Source organism: Hippopotamus amphibius, chromosome 8 (genome assembly GCF_030028045.1).
Source record: "Hippopotamus amphibius kiboko isolate mHipAmp2 chromosome 8, mHipAmp2.hap2, whole genome shotgun sequence".
Classification (NCBI taxonomy): domain Eukaryota; kingdom Metazoa; phylum Chordata; class Mammalia; order Artiodactyla; family Hippopotamidae; genus Hippopotamus; species Hippopotamus amphibius.
Genome location: NC_080193.1, coordinates 96,396,578 through 96,417,511, shown reverse-complemented (window position 1 = coordinate 96,417,511; position 20,934 = coordinate 96,396,578). Strand labels below are relative to the sequence as shown.

General features: G+C 36.0%; 1 protein-coding gene across 4 annotated transcripts in view; it reads left to right on the top strand.

Annotated features, from left to right (window-relative positions):
- Positions 1-20,934, top strand: part of MAP2 (microtubule associated protein 2) — a 278,408-nt gene that overhangs the window by 156,471 nt on the left and 101,003 nt on the right. For all 4 annotated transcript variants that reach the window (XM_057745157.1, XM_057745158.1, XM_057745156.1 and 1 more), the window contains exon 4: positions 15,814-15,891. The gene's annotated coding sequence lies outside the window, so the exon portion shown is untranslated. The remainder of the gene's footprint in view (positions 1-15,813; positions 15,892-20,934) is intronic.

Here is a 20,934-nt window from a genome sequence, read left to right as displayed (position 1 = left end):
GACCTTTTGAAAAAGTGTTAACCAGAGAACAGATGGCTTTTCGTGTGCATACTCATTTATAAACGGTCAGTTCATTAGTCCGTGACCTGTGCTCATGCTATGATGAAAGAATCGAATTGAAAAGAAATTTTCCAAATTTGGAAAATGGTCTTCCTCACTTAAAATCATATATCAAGCCTTTTCTTTAAGAAAGTATCCATTTGCTTGACATAACAACAGAGGGCCATTAGTAATAAGTTACTAGTCTTTCTGATTTCTGGCTCTTTCAGAAACCTTACTTGTAAACTGTTTCTAAATATATGTCCAAGGGTTAAAAAAGAAAGAAGTAGAGTTGCCAGGTATGCCAGGTATGACTGCACATATTTAGTTTTCAGACACAGTTAAAGGGCAGGTTTCTTCTTTGTAGTAATGTGTAAAGAAAGAATAAGGAAATTGAAAAGGTGTTAAAAATATAGTAGATTCACTTTATGGACCCACTGTAATCAGAAACTAATTAGCATCCATCTCTATTAAGTTGGGCATATAGAGAAGCTTTAGAAAAATTTGTACAAATCCTTCTTTTGTTTTGATGGCATCATTTTGAATCTAATAAATGACATTTGATAGTTGAGATCACGTCTATGAGTCATTTATTTTTGTATCTATGAGGCTGCTTTTCCTTTTTGAAGCTGAGTAACCCCATAATTAAATTGTCGTTTAAAGAAACAATAACCACAGCAGGTAGTCAAATGCTTAAGTGACTCAGATGACATGTGGTAAAGCAGGACTGATATTTTTATTTTAAGAGGACTCCACAGTTAACTTACAGCATTAATGACATTAAATGTATCATTTGCTGTTGTGTTCCTATTAAACTCCAGCGGAAATATTTGTTAACCTTAAATGTATTTTCAAGTTGTTCTATTTTTAATGATCAGAAAAACTAATAGCATCTGCCAGTTAGTATAATGAAATGACAAAACTCATCTAATCTCCAACACTTTTCCTGGTATACTATACATATTCAAGATACATTTCCAGTAGATGGCATTCCAGTTTCAAATAGAGTTGGGAACTATATAACATTGGATACAATTTAACATTTTAAATGTTTTCAAAAGTTGAGGGATGTTCTGAATATTTAATTTTTTCCCTACCACTGTCTTAAGAGATATATACTTAAATACAAGGAGAAACAACTGGTCCATTGACTAAGATGAATTAATGAAGAGAGAATATGAAATTTGATCTCAGTGTCAGTTCATATCAAGCAGATTTTGGAAATATAAAAATTATTCCCTCCCTTTCAGTGATCTTCAGTGTAATACCACATGACTGCCTTACTCCATGAGTGTGCTCTGTTGCTGGATTCTGACTAGTCTGGTACCTTTTTACTCCAGAATCCTCCAGAATCCTTATTCGGAAAGCCCCAGCCTAAAAGCTTACTACTTAAACCTGTTCATTTTTCTAGCTACCGTCTTCTCATCCTCTTTGCTATCCAAGCTCCTGTAACATGGCCACTCCACTTACTGCCTTGTGTATCTGTCCATTCTCTTCTTAGCGTTTTACTAAATGGTTCTTTTCCTCACCCTGCTACTTGCTGAAATGTTTTTTGAGAGATCCCCTGTGTTAATGTTATTAAAATGCTGAATCGTTGCCTCTTAGCCCTTATGCTGAATGACTTCTCTTTGTCACAGCAATGACACAGTGAAAAGAATACTGAAAACTTGATTTCAGTCTTGACTGTGCCACCCACAACTGAGAGTGAGACCTCAGACAGGTTATAAAACATCAGAAGACTGTCAAAGATTAAATACTGTGTGTGTACATAAAAGATATTGTTTATGGCCATCCATTTCTCCTTGAAATCTTTTTTTCATTAGATTCTGCAGTGCTGACTTGTTCTTTCATTATTGTCTGTACTAGCTTTCCTCACCCTGCCCCCCTACCATTGGTCTGTATCCCAAGACTCTTGGTCCATCCCAAGACCCTCGTTCTCCACATAGTTGATGAGCTCATCCATTTCAATTCAAGATTAATCTTCCTAAAACACAACTGATTTATAATATTTAACCTAAAACCTCCAGTAAAACCCTATTACTACAAAATCAATACACAGTCTTCCAACTAGGATTCCAAGCTCCCTGTCATATGGCCCCAGCCTCCATTTCCAATTCTGTCCCCCCAAATTTCCTGTGTCACCATCCACTTGTAGTTCTAATGGAAACTACTTTCCTCATTCTCTCCTATTTCTGTTCCTTTGCTTCTGCTATTTTCTCCGTTTCTTCTTCTTCTATCCCTCATCCTCTGGTTGCCCAAATCATATGTAACTTTATAAAGCTCATCTGAAATACCATGCTCTCCTAAATAATTGCAATTCAGCATAGTCTTTCCTTTGACTCAGCATAGTCCCTGATTTGTACTTTTTCTTCTATACTCTCTCCCGATGTTTTGTGTTATAGTTAATTACCATCCCAGATATGATTATATAAGTTCCTTGAAATCAGAGAGGGTGTTTCATGCATTTTTGGACAAGGTCTAAGTAAACAGGGTATAATTCAGTGTCTAATATATAGTAACAAATGAAGAAATATTCATAATGAATATTCTGAATGTTTTGTTCTATTATAGGAAGATTTTCCCACTACTTAGGCTTAACTCTTTGAAAACAAATGTTTTAAAAGATTATTTGCTGAATTATTTTAGATTTGAATATTAAAGCTATGAATTAATGTAGCCACTGGGTCATTGATTTTTTAATAATAGCTATTTTGAGATATAATTCACATATAAAATTCAGCCTTTTAAATACAAAATTCAGTGATTTTAGTATATTCAGAGTTATGCAATCATCTTTACTGTCTAATTTTAGAACATTTTCATCACCCCCATAAAAACTCCATACCTATTAACAGTCACTCCCCATTTCCACCTCCCATATACTCTAGGCAATTGCTAATCTAGTTTCTGTCTCTATGTATTTGCCTCTTCTTCTGGACAGATCATATAAATAAAGTAATACAATATAGTCTTTTGTGAGAGGCTTCTTTTGCTCAGCATAATATTTCAGGGGTCATCCATGTTGTAGCAAGTATCGGTACTTATTGCTTTTCCTGACTGAATAATATTCCACCAAGTGGATCTGCCTCATTTTGTTAATTTGTTCATCAGTGGATGAACATTTGGTTGTTGAATCACTGAGTTTTACAACTGAAAAGGAACCCAGTGATTATTTACTCAAATGCTCTGCTTTTATGCACATGAAACTGAAGCCCAAAGAGGTACTCCTAGACCTAGATACTTATTGTTTCTTATTATTTTATATGCTAGGTTGATACAGTATGATGCAAGCAGTCATTCATTCTTTTATTAATTTTTTCATATGGTTAATAAATAGTCTTAGAGCACCAAGTCCTTATGGTCTGGGTAGTAAAAACAGTTATGGTCCTTGTCCTTATGAAGCTTACAGTCTAGTGGGGAATAAGCTTATAATCAAATAATCACATAAATAAATGCAAAATTAGAACTATGGTAAGGGCTGTGTAGGAGAGATTCAGGAATTGACCTTGTCAGGGAGGATAGTTTAGCTGTGATCTTTGAATAAGTGATAATTAACTAGGCAAAGAGGGCAGAAAAGAGCATTCCAAGTGAGGCAAAAGCACATGCAAAGGCCCTGTGGTTATAGGAGCGTGGCAAATAAGGGGGGATGCCAGGAGGCGAGTGTAACAGGAAAACTGAGGGCAAGGGGAGCATGGTATAAAATGAGGTTAGAGCAATAAATAAAGCCAGGTATTCCAAGACAAGGAAATAGTTTTGGTCTATTTCCTCAGAGCACTGGACGATTGAAGTATTTTAATCCCAGGGGTAATGCAAGCAAAAAGAAACTGGGCATTGCCTACATTTCTCTCCTAGGACTTAGATGCATTACAAAAGATCAGTACATATCTGTTTTGCCAAAACTTGTGGTAGAATTTAATGTGGTAGCATTTAAAGTTTGCTTTTACCAAATGCCTTATTATCCAAAGTATATAGAAACTTGTGTTCTTTTCACGGAATAAACAGCCTCCTCATTAGAATTTTCCAGTTCAATTTTGTAAAGAACTATTCTCTTCAACCCTCCTACAGAATAAGCAATCAAAGCTACTTGAGAAGTTATAAATAGATATTTAAAGGTCACATTTATTTTTCCATTGCACGATAACCATGTTTTAGACCTGTAAAATCTAAAGAGTACAGAAATAGGTCTCTAAACAGCAAATGGTTAATACTGAATTCTTTAGCCCAAATACTTTTAACTTGGGGTCCATTGCCTCCCTGGCAGTACATGAATGGGACCCAGGAAGCCTTTGTACAGATAAAGGTCATGCCTACAATGGGTGTGAATCCAAAGCTTTCATTAAATGTTATAGAATCTATCACATACAAAAAGCTAAAAATCAGACTTTTTGAGAAGAGAAACAATCCTTAAATAATTAGGAAAAAATATTGGGGCTTATTTTTTATCACTTGTAGAACTTAAAGCCTGTACAGTTAAAACAACAACAACAACAACATTTAAACTAACAGCCATCACTAAGCTAATATCTTGAAAACAATATTCTTATTTTTTAAACTGATAGTGTGATAGTCAAAGTAATCATGATTATGTCAATAGTATTAATTATCTATTTTATAGCAGTTATTCTCAAACTGTGATCCCTAGATCACCTTCTTAGGGATCATATTGAACACTTGTGAAGGATATAGATGGCTGGACCCACTCCAGACCTCTGGAATCAGAATCTCTAGAATGGAAGCCAGGAGTCTGAATTTTTAACCAGGATCCCCGGTGATTGTGATGTCTATGCATGTGTGTTAAGTGCTAAAAAAAACATTGTAAGTAGCAATGCCCTTTCTCTGTTCAGTGTTTTGATAAACCAGCCTTAACTCAATTCATCAAGTACTAGTATCCAATACTAATACCATGTATCAAACACTGAATACGTATCAGAAGCTTTCCTTAACCTACTCCTAGTTCTTAAAACCATTCTGCAGGAAAATAGATATTATTATCCACAATATATAGATGAAAAAATTAAATAACTTGCTACATAGAGGTCTTGCTGGCTCCAAAGCCTTTTTTCCACTCTGTCAAGCAGCCCCTTGCTATAACTGCTATACTAGGGACCCACTGCAAGAAGTATCCAGAAAAAAGAAGATGAATGGAGTTATATATGTCTTATAGCCCCAGTCAACATCCACTGAAATCCACAGTCATCAACAAAATTACAGATTTATAATGAACAAAGTATAACACATGGGTTCTTTTGCTAAGTACAACTGTCTGACAGATTTCTAAAAGAAGCTTCCAGAGGTAACACTTTATAGGCAAGAATAGTGTGAATGTAAGACAGTTGCTTCCAGTTGTTACAATTTAACAAGCTCAGAATATACAGGAAAAACCAAGCCTTACATTATGTAAAGTGACCCTGAAATCTACCAGCATTTATCACCATCAAAAAAAAAAAAGGAAGAAAGCTCTGTGTAACCCTATAAAGACGCTGTAAGAGAGGTCTGTGGGGCTTCTTTAGAACATGAGCTTTTATAAAATTTTTGCTTAAGGTTGATTAATATATGATATGTGTGTGCTATATCACCTGAATTATGCTTCATTTTATTCAACGCCTTCATGGGCGATAATAATGAAATTATTCAAATTTTTAAAATCCTGACAATCATCTATCTTATATGCTTTTACTTGAGAAGAGTTCAAATCTCTTTACTAATATAATAAATATAATTTAATCAATTCTTGAAATTTTGAGAGTGACAACAACCAAATTTCTAATTATTATTCTAGTTGCAATTTTTGAAATGTTTGCATTTCACTTATGAGATCATCAGATTAAAAAAATTTAATGTGACTCTTAAGGAGGCTTTCTTACAATGACAATTATTTATTCGAAGATATCATCACAGATTATTTTTTGGGAGGAGGAAATGATTTTAATTACTTTATTTAAGAAAAATGACTATTGGTTTGGAAATGTTCAAAGCTAATTCTGTGGGAAACTGGAAACCAGAAATTTCCCCTGGGTCTGTTATGACTGGGCTTGTCACCGGCCATATAATGGCATAAGTGGTATTCCTTGTGGTCCCCTTTGGAAACTTTGCTGTTCAAGTAGCCATCTATAGCAAGTAGTTTGTTAAATGAGTAAAAGAACTATTGAATACACATTTATATTTACACTGAAACTTTAGAAACTGTTGGGTGATGCTACACTCAGTCAATATAATAGTCAAGAACATGGTGAGAAATGAAAGGTTTTTTGTGATGGTGCATGGACTCCTTTAAGGAATAAGATCATACTGGAACAAGTTTCCAAGGGAATCTTGAGGACAACGAAGCTTATAACTTCCTTCTTGCACTTAAAGTTCCTTATCTTTTGTTCCTGCAGCAGAGGTATATGTTTTCTTACAAATGATTTACTAAAAATCTGTATTCCAGATTTTAATATTATTTTAAAGTAATATCTGGATCTAATGAGTCCTCACTCCTTCGTGTCTGTGCACTACTCTAACGGCTTTCAGTGAATTTCTGGAGGCTTTTGGTAAGATTACCTTCCATTAGATTAGGGCCTCATCTCCTTCCGTAGTCACTGGGAGACCTCCAAAGAACCAGTGAGAGTAGTTGGAGAGCTTGGAGCAGACTTGCTGTGCCTGAGGAAAATATGTCGATTTCATGCTAACCAGATAGAGCACCCAAAACGTGAGGCAAAGAGAAGGTCACAAATGGCTTCCAGTCTCTTTTTTAACTTTTTAATTTTACTTTTTTTTTTATTTTTTTTTTATTTTTTTGGGGGTACACCAGGTTCAATCATCTGTTTTTATACACATATCCCCATATTCCCTCCCTTCCTTGACTCCCCCCCTCCTCGAGTCCCCCCCACCCTCCCTGCCCCAGTCCTCTAAGGCATCTTCCATCCTAATTTTACTTTTTGTTTTTCCTTTTTTTAGCTGCATGAGTTCTCTTTTAGCTAAATGACTTTCAGCTAGGCATTACATTAAAAATAGGATGGATATGAGATGGGAAAAGTAAAATCACTAATAAAATAAACAAACAAAGCCACTGTCCTGTAGGATCTATACTACTTCACTAAGAAGGTACTTCTAAAGTCCTTGAAGTCAAGCCTCTACTAAAGATGGCAATAATGCCGGTCACTGGGTGCAGGGGTCTCTCACAGGACAGGCGGCTGGATTTCACTGTGTTAGAAAGATCCTGAGAGATGGGAGTGGTCAGTGAGAGTGGGGGGAGAGTAGCCTGGCACATGAAGTTAGACCACCCTAAGACTCTGAGACTTTTGTAGTGTAATTATGGCAAGCCACAGTTGTAAAAGGATAATACATTTTTAAAATTTTTATTTTATATTGGAGTGTAGTCGATTAACAATGTTGTGTTACTTTCAGGTGTACAGCAATGTAATCCAGTTATACACTTTCAAAGTTGCAATAATTTTGTTTAAAGACTGTTGCCTCTTCGTTGGCCTAGAGTAGCTCTAAAAACCATTCTCAGAGTGTGAGGGTGAAATCTTACCTCTGAAGCGGACTTTTGTGCCTGCAGATACCAAAAGTGGCTGATGTGTTCCCCGGGGAGCCCAGGGGGACCCAAGCAAGGCATCAGCCCCCCTCACATTTCCTTTGGAACAACAGTAATTACAGCAGCTGGAATATTTGCAGTCTCATTGACTCACTTGCTGTTTTATTTTAAAGGTTAGACTTTAATCTTATTTTTATATGTTTTTGTGTAAATCAGACACATATGGCTTGATTATAGTTGTTATGTGGCCACTAGGAGCTTTAGATAAAAGCCTTTCACCAACATGCAGTGCTTGGATTCTCTGGTATCTGGCTCCAGCCCTGCAGTCCCTATCTCTCTGTGCCCCTCCTCCTGTGTTGATCTCCTCCCTCCATTCCAACTGTCCTTCAACTCAGTGGTGTCTATTTATTTACTTAAATCTAAGCCAATTAAATAAAGCATAATAATAGAACACCCTTCTGAAAAGAGCAGAAAGGAGGGGAATTACGTGGCCACTGACAGAATAATAGAAGAGGGGGAGAAAATGCTTTAAGGAGCTCCCCTGCAGACTATCTGCCTCCTCCTTTACCTCCTATTTATAGAGAGCCAAGACTGGTTTTTTGAGGGGTTTTTTTGGTGTCTTTTTTTTTTTGGTTACCAGCATTTCCATGCCAAGTCCTCCCCTTTTGTTGATGAAATCTTAATGATCTATCCTTGTGTGTTTTAATATTTCTAAGATTACTGATGGGATATATCATGCATGCATAAATATTGTTATAGAATTTCCAGAACACCTAGGAGTGCTAATATAGCACATTCAGATACACTTCAAGGCTAGCTTTTATTTTGATATATTTTCTCAGCAAGTAATATTCTCACTCCATTAAGAAACCTTCACTTTTTAAAATGGGTGATTATTGGTAATTTCTTCAGTAATAAAATGTTGGCTGCCACTGTTAAGAAAATAAGTTGAGGAGGAAAAGAAGATATTTCAAATTAGCATCACAGAAGGGGGAGGGGTGGGTGCCAGCTTAGTCCCCACTGTGCTAATTAAGCTATCACGGGTTGCCTCTTGAACAATATGCAGCAAAAATGAAGGACCTGAATCAGCTGGAGATCACCCTTAATTGTAAACTCCTCCTCAAGACTCCAGTAAGTTTATGAAATCTCTCTGCTTCCAGAGCTTTTAGCTCTTCAGGCAAAAAGCAGATTTGCCAGAATTTCATTTTTCCGGTCAGATGACTGTAGCACAGCATGTATTTTCCTCTCTCTGGTGGAGTCTTCTTTTCTAAATGCATGCCTTTTTAAATGATCCAGCAGTCGAGAATGTCATCTTCAGAGAGTGCAGAAGCTCAGGCAAAGAACATCATCAGTCGGCTGAATTCCTATTTCTTTAGGCCACAGCTGGAATTGGAGTGCTCACAGTGACCTCAAAAATAGCCTGGTGCTCTGTCACCCGGGTTCAGCCAAATGCCTTCCTGGTGAAATCTCTATACGCTGCTGCAGGTTGACAGATGGCTCCCAGCAGGTGAGCTTGGGGCTGTTAGTGAATGAGATGCTTTCTTTATCTGGCACAGTCCTTCCCAAAGACATCTTGTGTCCTAAGACCTTATAAAAGACATTTGGCAGCTAAGCAAAAGCAAAGAGAAGAGTTGAAGCTCAGAAATCTTTTATTGGCATGAACTTTGTTCAGGTTAATACATAATCTCTTCACACGTGTATACAGTTGTGCTAAGTGGTGAAGAAATACTGTTTGAAGACTGATACTGACACATTACAATTTCCCATGATTGTCAGAACATTTTTCTACAGATGGTTTTATTTAATTCTTGTAGCAACTCTGTAAGGGAAATCTCATGGATAGTCTCCATTTTACTGATGATAAAACTGAGAATCCAAAACGTCAGAAGGTCTGCCCAGTATTCCACAGCCAGTAGGTTATAGCCCAGGGTTGCAGCACAGCTTCCATATCTAAAGTTTGTGTTATTTTCATTTCAAGGATCTGAGTTAACCAACTTCTAATCAGAATGGTTAGGAAAATAAACTGCTATCATTCTTTCATTTATTCACTCATTCAACCCACTTGCAAATCAGGAAAACAGTAAGCCAGGTAGATAAGGAGATTTCATTGCTTAAAACAGAGGCGTTCATATACACACAATTTAAATATCAGCATACTTTTCCATTTTTTGGAGTACATCAAGTTTTCATTCATTTGATGAATAGTTTATTAAGTACTTGCTCCCAGCCAGGGAGTACAATAATACAAAAGAGAGTACATACAAAAGAAAATGGTCCCTGGCCATCTAGCATTTATAGATTAGTTGGGGTGGGGTGGGGCAGACATTAAACAAATAAATAGTACACAGTGCTGCTGGCGGGATAAGGAAATAGATAGCGGTAGGTAAATTGCGAATACCTCTTGAGACAATTAGATAATATGGCAGACTTACTTGAAGTGCATTGTATATTTTTATATGGCTTAATATTTTTTGTTCTTCATTCGTATTTGTTTTGAATTTAAAATACTATGAAAAAAGAATTCATATATTTGATAGAAACTAATGACTTCTAGAATTGAAATAAAGCAGAAAAAAGGGTGGAGATCTGAACTTGTTTCCATTTCAATAAGCCTTAAGTAACAACACAAGGTAGTTCACATGTATGCCAAATGAGTGTTAAAAACAAGAACCAGGCACCAGTGGACAGAGACATTCTTGGAGGTCACTGGGGAGAGTTCTCGGAGAAGAGAGCTTCAGTTCCACAAGGCGTTGCCAAGGAGGAAGTAAGGAACGGAGGGGGGAGACAGGAGGCAAGAAGGGAAGAAAAATGGAAAGAAGAGGAGTTTGCAGAAGGAAAGAAGAAAAATACGAAGCTGGAATGAAAATGGCAATTAATAGGTCTACAAAATAACTAGTCTAAGAAGATGTGAGGGCTTGTGATGGTAGAGAGTTGGGGATAAACTTGAAAAGGTAGAGTATAGTCACAGCATGGAAGCCCTTGAGGCCAGGCCAAGAAACTTAGTTTTTCTCATTTTGACAGAAGAGTTTTGAACATGGGAGTGAAATCATGGTGTGACATCCGGCATGATTAGTTTTGTGGCAGCCTTGTTTCCTTTGTGCCCCTCGCCAGTCCCTTTTTTTACATCACATGAACCTCTGCATCTGCGTTAACTTATTCTACCAATTTAAAAACAGCTAGTGTTTGTATAAAAATTAGAAACAAATGAACAGATGGCTTTCTGTCAAGCAAAGAAGTGTTATTTCTTCAGATATTTCTGATTCTGAGCAGAAAACAGCAGTGCCATACATCATTAAGTGAAAACACTGACCCACTTGCCCTCTTGCTACACAAGGTTCTCTATATTGCAGTGCCAATTCATACTAAGAAAATAAAAAATATATATGTATGTATATATAAGTATATATCTATATATATACAGTCAGAGTCAGCATGTAATTTAGCAAAACAAGTTTTTAGCTAATATCACTGAGCATTATTTCTTTTCAACCCTTTTCAACAAGGAAGGAATCTCAACAGGACCCTAAAATAGCCACTGGGCATCTCATCATGCCGCATCTCATCATGCCTTTTTCACTGTTGCGACGCAGACTTGTACTGCTCACCAAATCTCTATTTATCTTCCATGTTTCTCAGCCCCTTGCATTTAGACAGAGCCATGTGGTTGGTTCAGTGCAGGAGGCTGTGAGGGGCAGTGGTGTGTGTCACTTCCATGTTAAAGCATTGAAGAACCAATGCACAACCCTCCAGAGGTCTTCCTCTCTTGCTACAGTAATCTTGGAGGCCATGAGTTAGTTGAGCAGTAAGAAGACTGCAGCCAGATTACTGGGTCAACCGCAATGGGAGAGAGGTGGCCTGGAGAGTTGTCCTACTCACATCAGGATTTGTATGAACAGCATATAAACCTTTATTCTGTAAAGACTCAGAGACTTAAGACTGACTTTTCTGACTAATCCAGTCCTTTATCCTTCACCTATTTGTAGCCTGTTTTTACTGCCCTGAATTATATTGAGATTCTTTGGACAAGACTAGATAAGTTCTATTAAGTCACCTTAATGCAATCTGCTAGTCCTTGGCAATAGCCTGCAGTAGCAGGTTTGAGGATTAAAAGGGGAAATTCTTACTGTCTGTATTACCTAGATTCTCTGGTCAACTGGAGACCATATGTTTTGAATAGGGCTTGTGTTAACTGTCCTTAGTTCTTTCAAGTGTATATTTTTAAGCATGTTTCCTTTGCAAGTAACATAATGTTCTCCTAAAAAAGCTTTGGCAAAAGCACTAAGGAAGGAAAATCTTTTCTCTGATCTGTCAACTATCAGTGAGTTTGGTTCACCACGACTTTCAGCTACTCACAAATAACCAGTGCTAATGAACTGCTTCTAAACCTTTAGGGAGTAGAAATGGTTTAGTAGCATGTTCGGCTAAATGGTTTATGTTGGTAGCTGCTCTCCTATTTAAAGACTGCTTGGATTGTGGATGTTTTCCCAGCGGTATTGGCAATTTAGTTGAAATCTTGTTATCCTGGACAAGTGCACTGAATTACATGAACGGTTCAAAAATCTCATAAAGCAGATTGATAGAGGCGGAGAATGATGTTAATATCGTTTATTTGAGAGCTAACCAAGTAGGCTAACCCTAGCCAATAAGGTTAAGCTTAGCCTGCAGAAACACTATTCAGGATTCCAGCAACTTCAAGCATCTCAGAGTTTAGGTTATCTGACAAAATCTGTCAAAACTTGGTTTTGAAAAATAACTAAATGATACTTAATGCTAGAATGTTTTTCAAAGGTTAATGAAAAGTATATCCTGGTATAGCAATCCAGGAAAGATTTAATCATTACTTTGTTGCTTAAAGAAACTTGGGTTCCTGTATCAGTTGGGGAAACTACACCTTGGCAATATTTTCTTCATGAGATTCTGAAAGTCTGCATGAATTTATCAATCTGATGTCAACCCTATAGGTGTCACATAACTTGCAAATAAATATACCACAGCCAAACATGTATTATATGCAGCCTAACTGCATTGTCTGCACATCCTGTTTATCTGAGTAACCCAGCTGATAAAGGCTTATTTTGTTTATAGCTGAACAAGTGTTTGTCTTGGGTTCCTTCTTAAATGATTCGTTCATTTTACTTTGTGATGCCAGTGCATATCCTGTCCTCTATCATGTGTAGGCTAGCCCTTAAATATTGTTGTCAACCAATTGACTTTGTCAGGTATCAGTCATGATTCTCAACAATGTTCAAACCCACCTCCAAGAGGTACTGGAAAGCAAACCTGATACAAACAATGCAGCAACTTAATAAATTTCAGTTTGTTCAAGAAGCTGAATATACTGAATAATAGATGTGCAAAGTATGTCTCGTAAATTGCAATTTGCCATTGGTGAAATATCACTTCTCAGAGAAGCCACAAAGCCTTTATATTTGAACTTGTCTTTAACCAGAGTTGAAGACCTGAAACCAACTCTCAGGGTCTATAAAAGCTGAAAGGCTTGGCCACTTTCAAGCTGTGTCATGCTGGAAAGGGCATTTAAAGTCTCTTGGTCTCAGTTTTCTCATCTGTAAAATGGGGATAATAAGAATTGCCTGCTTTAGAGGGTGACAGTGAGGAATAAGTGGATTTGAGGTATAAGTGAATTAACATATATGAAGTAGTTGGAACATTGCCTGGCACATAATAAATGCCATATAACTGTTTGCTAATATTATTTTAGGGATGTTGTAGCCACTCTCTATTATGTATCAAATGCCAAAACTGTGCCAAATAATATTCTTAACAAAAACTCTGTTAAACCTTTTAATATGGAATAAAAATGACCATCTCTAACTGCAGTGTGTTAATTTAAAATGACTTCAATTTTATGTGCCTTATGGAATGGGCCATAAGTCGCTTTTTAAAAATAGTTGCCAAATGGCATTTATCTTTTTCTCATAAAAGAATGCCTAGAAAAAAAGATAGTCATTTTAATTTTATAACAGATGGGAAAAAAGCCCCACAAAAGTCTGGATGATGGGTAAATGGGGCATTATTTTTATGACAGATAGGTACTGAGTATGCTCAACTTTCAAATAATCATCTCATCCTTCAACTAGTATTTCCCCAATTCTGTTGTAATGAAATTAGCTTTTAAGTGTTTAAGGCTGGAATTTCTCTCATTCTTATATAACTGTTGAGAATTTTTGGAAAAACTTTAAAAGACAGGAGATTATTTTTTAATATTGATTTTATTTAGTGTTACTCAAATGATGAACATGTTCCTTGATAATAGGTGTAAACAAGCATTTTCTGTATAGGGCCAGAGAGTAAACATCTGGGGTGATATGTAAATGCATAAAGGACCACACGGTCTCTGTCAGAACTACTCAGCTCTGGCAGTGGAGCATGGATGCAGCCACAGACAACAAGGAAATGAATGGATGTGGCTCTGTGCCCAAAACAATGTATTTGGAAAAACAGGCAACATCAGGATGGAGCTGGTGCATGGAACATAGTTAGTGGACCCCTGTTCTATAGAATTCCTATTTTTCTTGTTTTGACCAGGGTAAAATATACAGGCACACATATATAATTGTGTACTTGCACACACATACCTGTGCACACATTAATTTGAAAATTATGATGATAAAGAGAAAAAAATGTACATTAAAGAATTTAAGGAAAAGGAGAAATTTAAAGAAGAAATAAAGGAATGAGGTTTTATTCAGTATTCATTGATTAATTACCCAAGGACTCTTTCTTTCTGAACAAGGTCCAGAGCTGATTTACCATTGTCTTTTTGTTCTAAAATCAATCTGTGAGGTTTAATTTGCTTTCGATCAAAACTACCCTTAAAAATTCTTTAGTCTTGTTACTGTGCATAGAACTCTGTGTAATAGAGACTTGTTATTGTGTATAACAAATAACAAAGAACTCTGTGTAATAATGTTATATATATTCCAAATTTGAGAACCACGAAGCTGAACTAAAGGAAGAAATAGCTGTGTACAGAGGTCTGGGTGGTCGAATTTTTTTTCCCTAAAATATCTATCAAGTTCTTTGAGGGAATGGAAAATTCTACTGTGTTTCTTCTTGCCTGCATAATTTTCTTTATTTTTTTAAATGTTAAGCCTTTCTATCTTTAATGTGCATTAATAGATTCGTTTGCTACTGTACATTGTATGTGAATGTTCACAGATTAAATGAGCTAATACATGTAAAAGCACTTAATACAGGTCCTGTCCAGTCAGTGTTTGCCACTTTTGAGTCAAACTCTTGCCTGCTTATATCCATAGACACATTTTTCTTTGAAGGGTTACAGAGAAGAACTGGGCCACCTTATGTCTTTCCATGTTTACCTTTCCTTCTAGGTCATGAAGAGGAGTTAATAGCTATCAGTTTGACTCTTAGGGCTCCTTACTAGTAGAGCAACATCTTCCTCAAGAACATGATGGGGTCTGTTTTACCAGTTGTGAAATCACACAGGCCTTGATGAAGGCACATAATGATGTGTAAATTTAGACATCTATTGTAAGAGAGCCGGGCTTAAAAAGGAGCCTCAGCTCTGCCCCTTGCATTTAAGGACACTCACTTGTGTATTGAAGGCGAGTACACCTGAATGGCTTATAAGGTACAAAACAAACCTAGTACCTGCTAGTAATTGTGTTTATTTCAGTAAGAAATATTTTGTTTTGTTCTAGTGGAATTTCTAAGCAGAACTACTAATCCAGAATGACTTTTAGGATTCTGAATGTCAAAATAAGTTTACTACTCTAGAGAGAAAATGTAATTAATTGATAAAAAAAATTCCTTTCCATCCTGTGCTATAGGGAATCAATGCAGGCTGGGCTAGAGGCCCAGTCCTTTAAAGCTTACTGTATATAATTAACGATTTACCAGGGCAAATATATTCTCTTGGGAGAGAATACAATTGCCTGCTATTTATTAGCTGAAAACAATTTAAACAATTTAAAATATTATTTTTTCTTGGCTATAACACTTATAAAGCTTCACTGGAATGAAGCTAAAAAGTAAGAAAAAGTCTGCAACAGTTAGCATTTTCACTTCTCTATTCAAAGCACTCCGAAAAGGAAGTAGCTGTTTGTAAATGCTGTGTATGACTGTAAAGAACCATCATGAAATTCATCTCATAGTGTCATAGTTACCCAAGATAAGAATAAAGCCATGAGTTGAATTTGGTATTGACCTACATGATATAATTGATATACATGGATCAGAGATTAAATTATTAATTTCCTAAATTCTTTTTTTTACAGAAAGAAACCAGAACATATTATCAACCCTTTGAGAACACAATATAACGAACTTTACCATTTTACCACCTCTTTGAATAGGTAAGACCCTCTCCTCTCTGCAATAAAAGTTATCCATGATTGTGAAAAATACCACTTTGTTAACCACATTTTTAAAAAAATCTTTATTAAATAAATATCAGTTCATTTTGATAAGGGAAAAATAAACATGCATTCTATAGCTAATAGATTTATGATTATTAAAATAGCATTTCAAAATGTTTTGAATGGTTTCATAGTAAATGGATGAAAAAATCTTTCTCTGAAGTGAGGATTGAACTAAGCCTGTCTCTCCTGCTATTGATTCACAATATCAATAGTGTTTTCTCAGCACTTACTGTGTGCCAGTTGTGGTCCTACATGACAATTTATATAAACTAAACCATTTATTCCTTATAACAACCCCGTGAGTAGATATGAGGAGGCTCATTTTACAGGTTAGGGGTATGAGGCAGAGAGAAAGGAGTCAGGTAGGTTGTATACTTGGGTCTGGGAGCAAAGCACTGAAAAGAACATCAGCCCAGCTATTATTGTGAGGCAAGTTGTGATAGAAATGTCTAGTCATCAGATTCTCCTTTGTTTTGAGTTCATTCTATATGAATTTAAGAAAGAAAAAAAATACAATGCACTTATTGAAAGAGACTGACAGGCAAACATTTGTTTTATGTTTGTACTTGTTACTTTATAATTATTGCATGAGTAAATAGGGGAATATAGACACTTTAGCTCAGTTTACAAGCAGGAAGAATATTTTCTTTTACATCTTTCTTTAAACTCAAAATTCCTATAATAAAAGCAGAATAATATTACAGGTGAAATAGATGAGTGATTTCTTATTCTAGGAAATGAAGAATGCATTTTCACTTAATTTCCTGTTATTGGAAGTACTGAATCCAGTCTTAAATTGGCCATAGCAGTATGCACTTTACTGTTTTCATTATTTCTTTATTTTATTTTTAATCAAGAAAATTTACAAAATTTTCAAAGTGAAATATAGGAAATATTATAATAAATACCTAAGTATTAGCTGCATTAATTTGAAAAAATGCTAACATTCGGCTTTGTTGAAATCTTTTCTAAAGAAATAAATCTTTCCTTTCTTCCTTTTTTCCTTTCTTCCTTTCTTCACAATCCTGAATATGATATAACCTTCCTGTGTTTAATGACTTCCTAACTTTAATGACATATGTATGAAACAATATCCCATATAATAAACAATATCCCAAAATTTACATTTTGAAAGTTTACATAAATGGCCTCTTATTGTAGATATTCTTTTGCACCTTGCCTTCATCCAACACTATATTTAGAGATTCATCTATATTGATACATGAACATCTGGTTGACTCATTCTGTCATAAAGTTGACTCAGTGTAATGTTTCAATCATCGGGTGCTCAGTATTATTATTATTTCTAAGTAACTTTCAGCATTTTGAAGATTTAATGCTAAAATGATTCAAGTGTGGCTTTCAAGGCATCTCTTGGATCTGTACATAAGAGATCCAACTATCTTAATATGTGATATCATGCTAATTCTGTTTCTGTTTCTTTTTTTTTTTTTTGGCTGTAAGGATCTTGCTAACTAATGGTACTCATATTTTTTTACTGCTTTTGCCATAACGCAATATTAAAATTTCTTTTATTTCCCCATAGATGAAATACTGACTATTCCCAAATACAATGTAAATACCACCTTTGAAATTTGAAAGATGCATAAAAGAAAAACAGTCTTGTTTGGCCCATGTTAACTGTTCATATTCCCTTCAAAAATCATGAGAGAAACTTTTTTAAAAGCATTTTTTTCTAATTTCTGTCACTGCATGTAATTTTACAATTGGTTTAAGGTAAAAGAAATATCAATATGTAAGGATAAGATTTATAAACAGAATATTTCATAACTTTTATTTTCTGAAGGGAGTATTACTCTGACAGAGTTGGGAGAGAAACAAGAGATAAACTAACCTTTGCTGGGAAAATATAAGTACATATAAGATTTGATGCAAGCCTTGCAGGTTATAAGTGCAATGCAATTTTGCAGATGGGAAATCAAGTCCCATATATGTCAGGTAACTTACTAGGATCATACAGTGATTGCAGAGCCTAGATTCAAATTCATCTCTCTCAAACTTCAAAGCTATACTGCATACCAGAAAAAGAATGGGGAAAACCTAACCTGTTTGATACATAAATTGCAGTTTCATTTATTCCACCAATATTATCAGGATTCTTTTATGAGAGTTGAGGAGATTGGTTTTACAGAAGTAAGGAAGGCACAATATCTACCCAGAAAGAAAACAGGCTGTTGAGAATGGCAAAGATTCCTTCAGTGATATCATAAATGTGACTATTAGATATCTCTATTTTGCTATGCTGTCTTAACATCCAGTGGGCTAATAGAATTGAAAATGCTTTGTAAATGACAAAATCTTTGTAATCATGTGCTAATATTACTAATTCTGTAAAATTTAGAATTGAAGGTTTCAAACCTAACACATGTAATTCTAGTATATAGGTTGATGTATCTCTCTGACATTTAAGTCTGACTACTTCATATAATATCAGCGTCTTTTTGACACAAAAGCCCCATGTAAATATTTAAAGGTTGTAGTAAACAACCCTGACCATTGCTTTATTTCTGGCCTCCACTTCCTATTAGAGGCATATTATTTAACCTTCTTAAGCCTCATTGCAGATAATAACAGTAACAAGCTCATCTTTGTCCAGAATCTAATCATTTCTCATTGTCTTTACCTGTATCATTGGAATCTACTCTCTCACCTTAGCTAATGCAAGTAGCCTCCTGTGCTCATTATTACTCTTGTATAATCTATTGTTCACATAGTCTGATCTTTTATAAACTAATTGATATGACTTTTGTTCAAAATCCACCAATGGCCACCCTTAATAGTCAGAAGAAAACCCATACCCCTACTGTGCCAGGAAGGTGCTATATAGGCTGACATCTTCTACATCCCTGATGTCATTTCAACATCCTCTCTTTCCACTGAGGGCAGAGACTTTGTGATGTTCTGAGCTGTGTCTAGAATGGTATCTCCACCTTGGTGGACCCTCACTTTTTGAAGGATTAGAGGGGTATGCAAGGGTTACTTTGGAATACATACACTATCTTAATGAACACCAGTGATGGTTGTTGTCCTTTTCAGGATTCTTTCAGTTTGTCTCAATAGAATCCATTGCTTCTGGAATGCAGAGGATAAGGAGCTTTCCTGCATCTTTTTGACACAAATTTTATAGCATTATGACAAAATTTTATTCTACTGATATGTAATCTTGAATCTTAATTTGTCGTGCCAGAAGCACAGAGACAAATTAGCTGAGTGGAAATGAAAAAACCATTCTAAAAGTTGAAAATATTTATTTTCCTATTCCATGCCATCTTTGTCTACATAATAATATTAATATTTGCCACAATCTGACATTGCTTAGATTTTACTTTATCTTCAGAAGAGATTTACATCTTTTCACCATACGTCGATGGATGAAGTTTATCCTTCAAGACAATATTCTGTAAAATAGGCTGATTTTTTTGTTTCATTTTTACAGTGTTCCTTAGGAGCAGCACTTGATGAGTGTTTACACTGTTGAGAGCATTTGGCACGAGAAAGGCAAACAGTAGGACCACAATAGCCCAACAGTTAAGGGAAAGAGAAAGAAAATCTGGTATTTTCACCATCCTTTCTGAAAATAAGTACCTTGACTTGCACTGATTACTGTCTCATCAGCATTCAGCTCTGGTCCATGGCACTCTGTGTGAATAATTCTAAAGGCAGATTAAACATTCTAAAAATAAAATTCTATTGGTAAATTAGGATATCAGATGTTCCCTTTATGAAAGCCTTTTCTAATCTGCACTATCAGCTGGCAGTCATACCCAGACCCCAAACTGTTCTGGCTCTAACTGGGCAAGAACCTATTCCAGGGGTGAGGTTTTGAAGAGGGATGTCTCTTGGTTAACTCGAGACAGAAAGAGGGAGAATTGCCCACATATTCTGGCAGAAGTTAGAATAACAATAACAGTCCTCCTACTTAACAGGCTGAGTCATAAGCACATTCTACTGAGTTCTCTGCAATTCCGAGCAGATTGTTTGGGCTGCAATTCTGTAGGCAGAGGTGGGCACCACCTGCTGCAAAAGGCTCTAGTTCTCGTTCAAAGGGTGCTGTTATTAAGTCTTGCCTTTTAACAGTTTGGCCAGATGGAGATAGGAAAAGACAAAAATATGGTGCTGATGAGCACTTTTTTCCTGATGCTTATAATAAAAGTAACGGTTATTAGGCATTTAGTTCTTTTATTTGGCCATGACTACAAGTCGCTTAATAAGGGAGGCTTATTGTGGGAGGTCTTAAAAGCCAAATCTTGTTGGATGCTTGCCTTCAGAAAATTCTGTAGACCTGTTACAGTAGCCTTTTCGCAGTCAGTTTGGGGAAGTGGTCAAAGTCAATAAGAAGTCTACTTTTTGCTTAAGCAGAAGAGGGGAAATTATTTATGGTCACTGAGGTACTTCATAATGCAAGTGCCAGACATTTGTACCCCCTCAGCACAGGACTTCAGTACATTTACCTGAAGCTTTCGATGGCCTTTGATGAGTTTCCCTCTTCCTGATTCTTGTATAACCTGATTCTCCACCATGTGACTTTTTCATATAGATCAAATCATTTCCTTTCCCTACTTTAAAGTTTTTTATAATATAGAGGTCCAAACTCACTAAAGACCCTTCAAAATAGCGCTCTAAGTAGCCACTTCTGGACAATCTCCGATCCCTCGATCACCTTTCTTTCATTCTAACCACAGCAGGCTACTTGTTGTTTCTTCAACTTAATTACTTCGCTTTGTACACCATGTTTTTTTCATATTACTTATTGCCTTTGTTATTTCTGCAACTATGCCTAAATACCCATTTCCCCCTTATCTGGTTTACAAAAGCCCATGTCTTTTCAATTCAAATGTCATTCCTTCTATGAAGCTTTCTTCTTCAGCCTGAAAAGTAGTGTTAATTGTGCCTTTTGAGGGAGAAGGCACTTTCATAGCCCTTTAAGTATATCTAGACTACAGAAAAATCATCTTG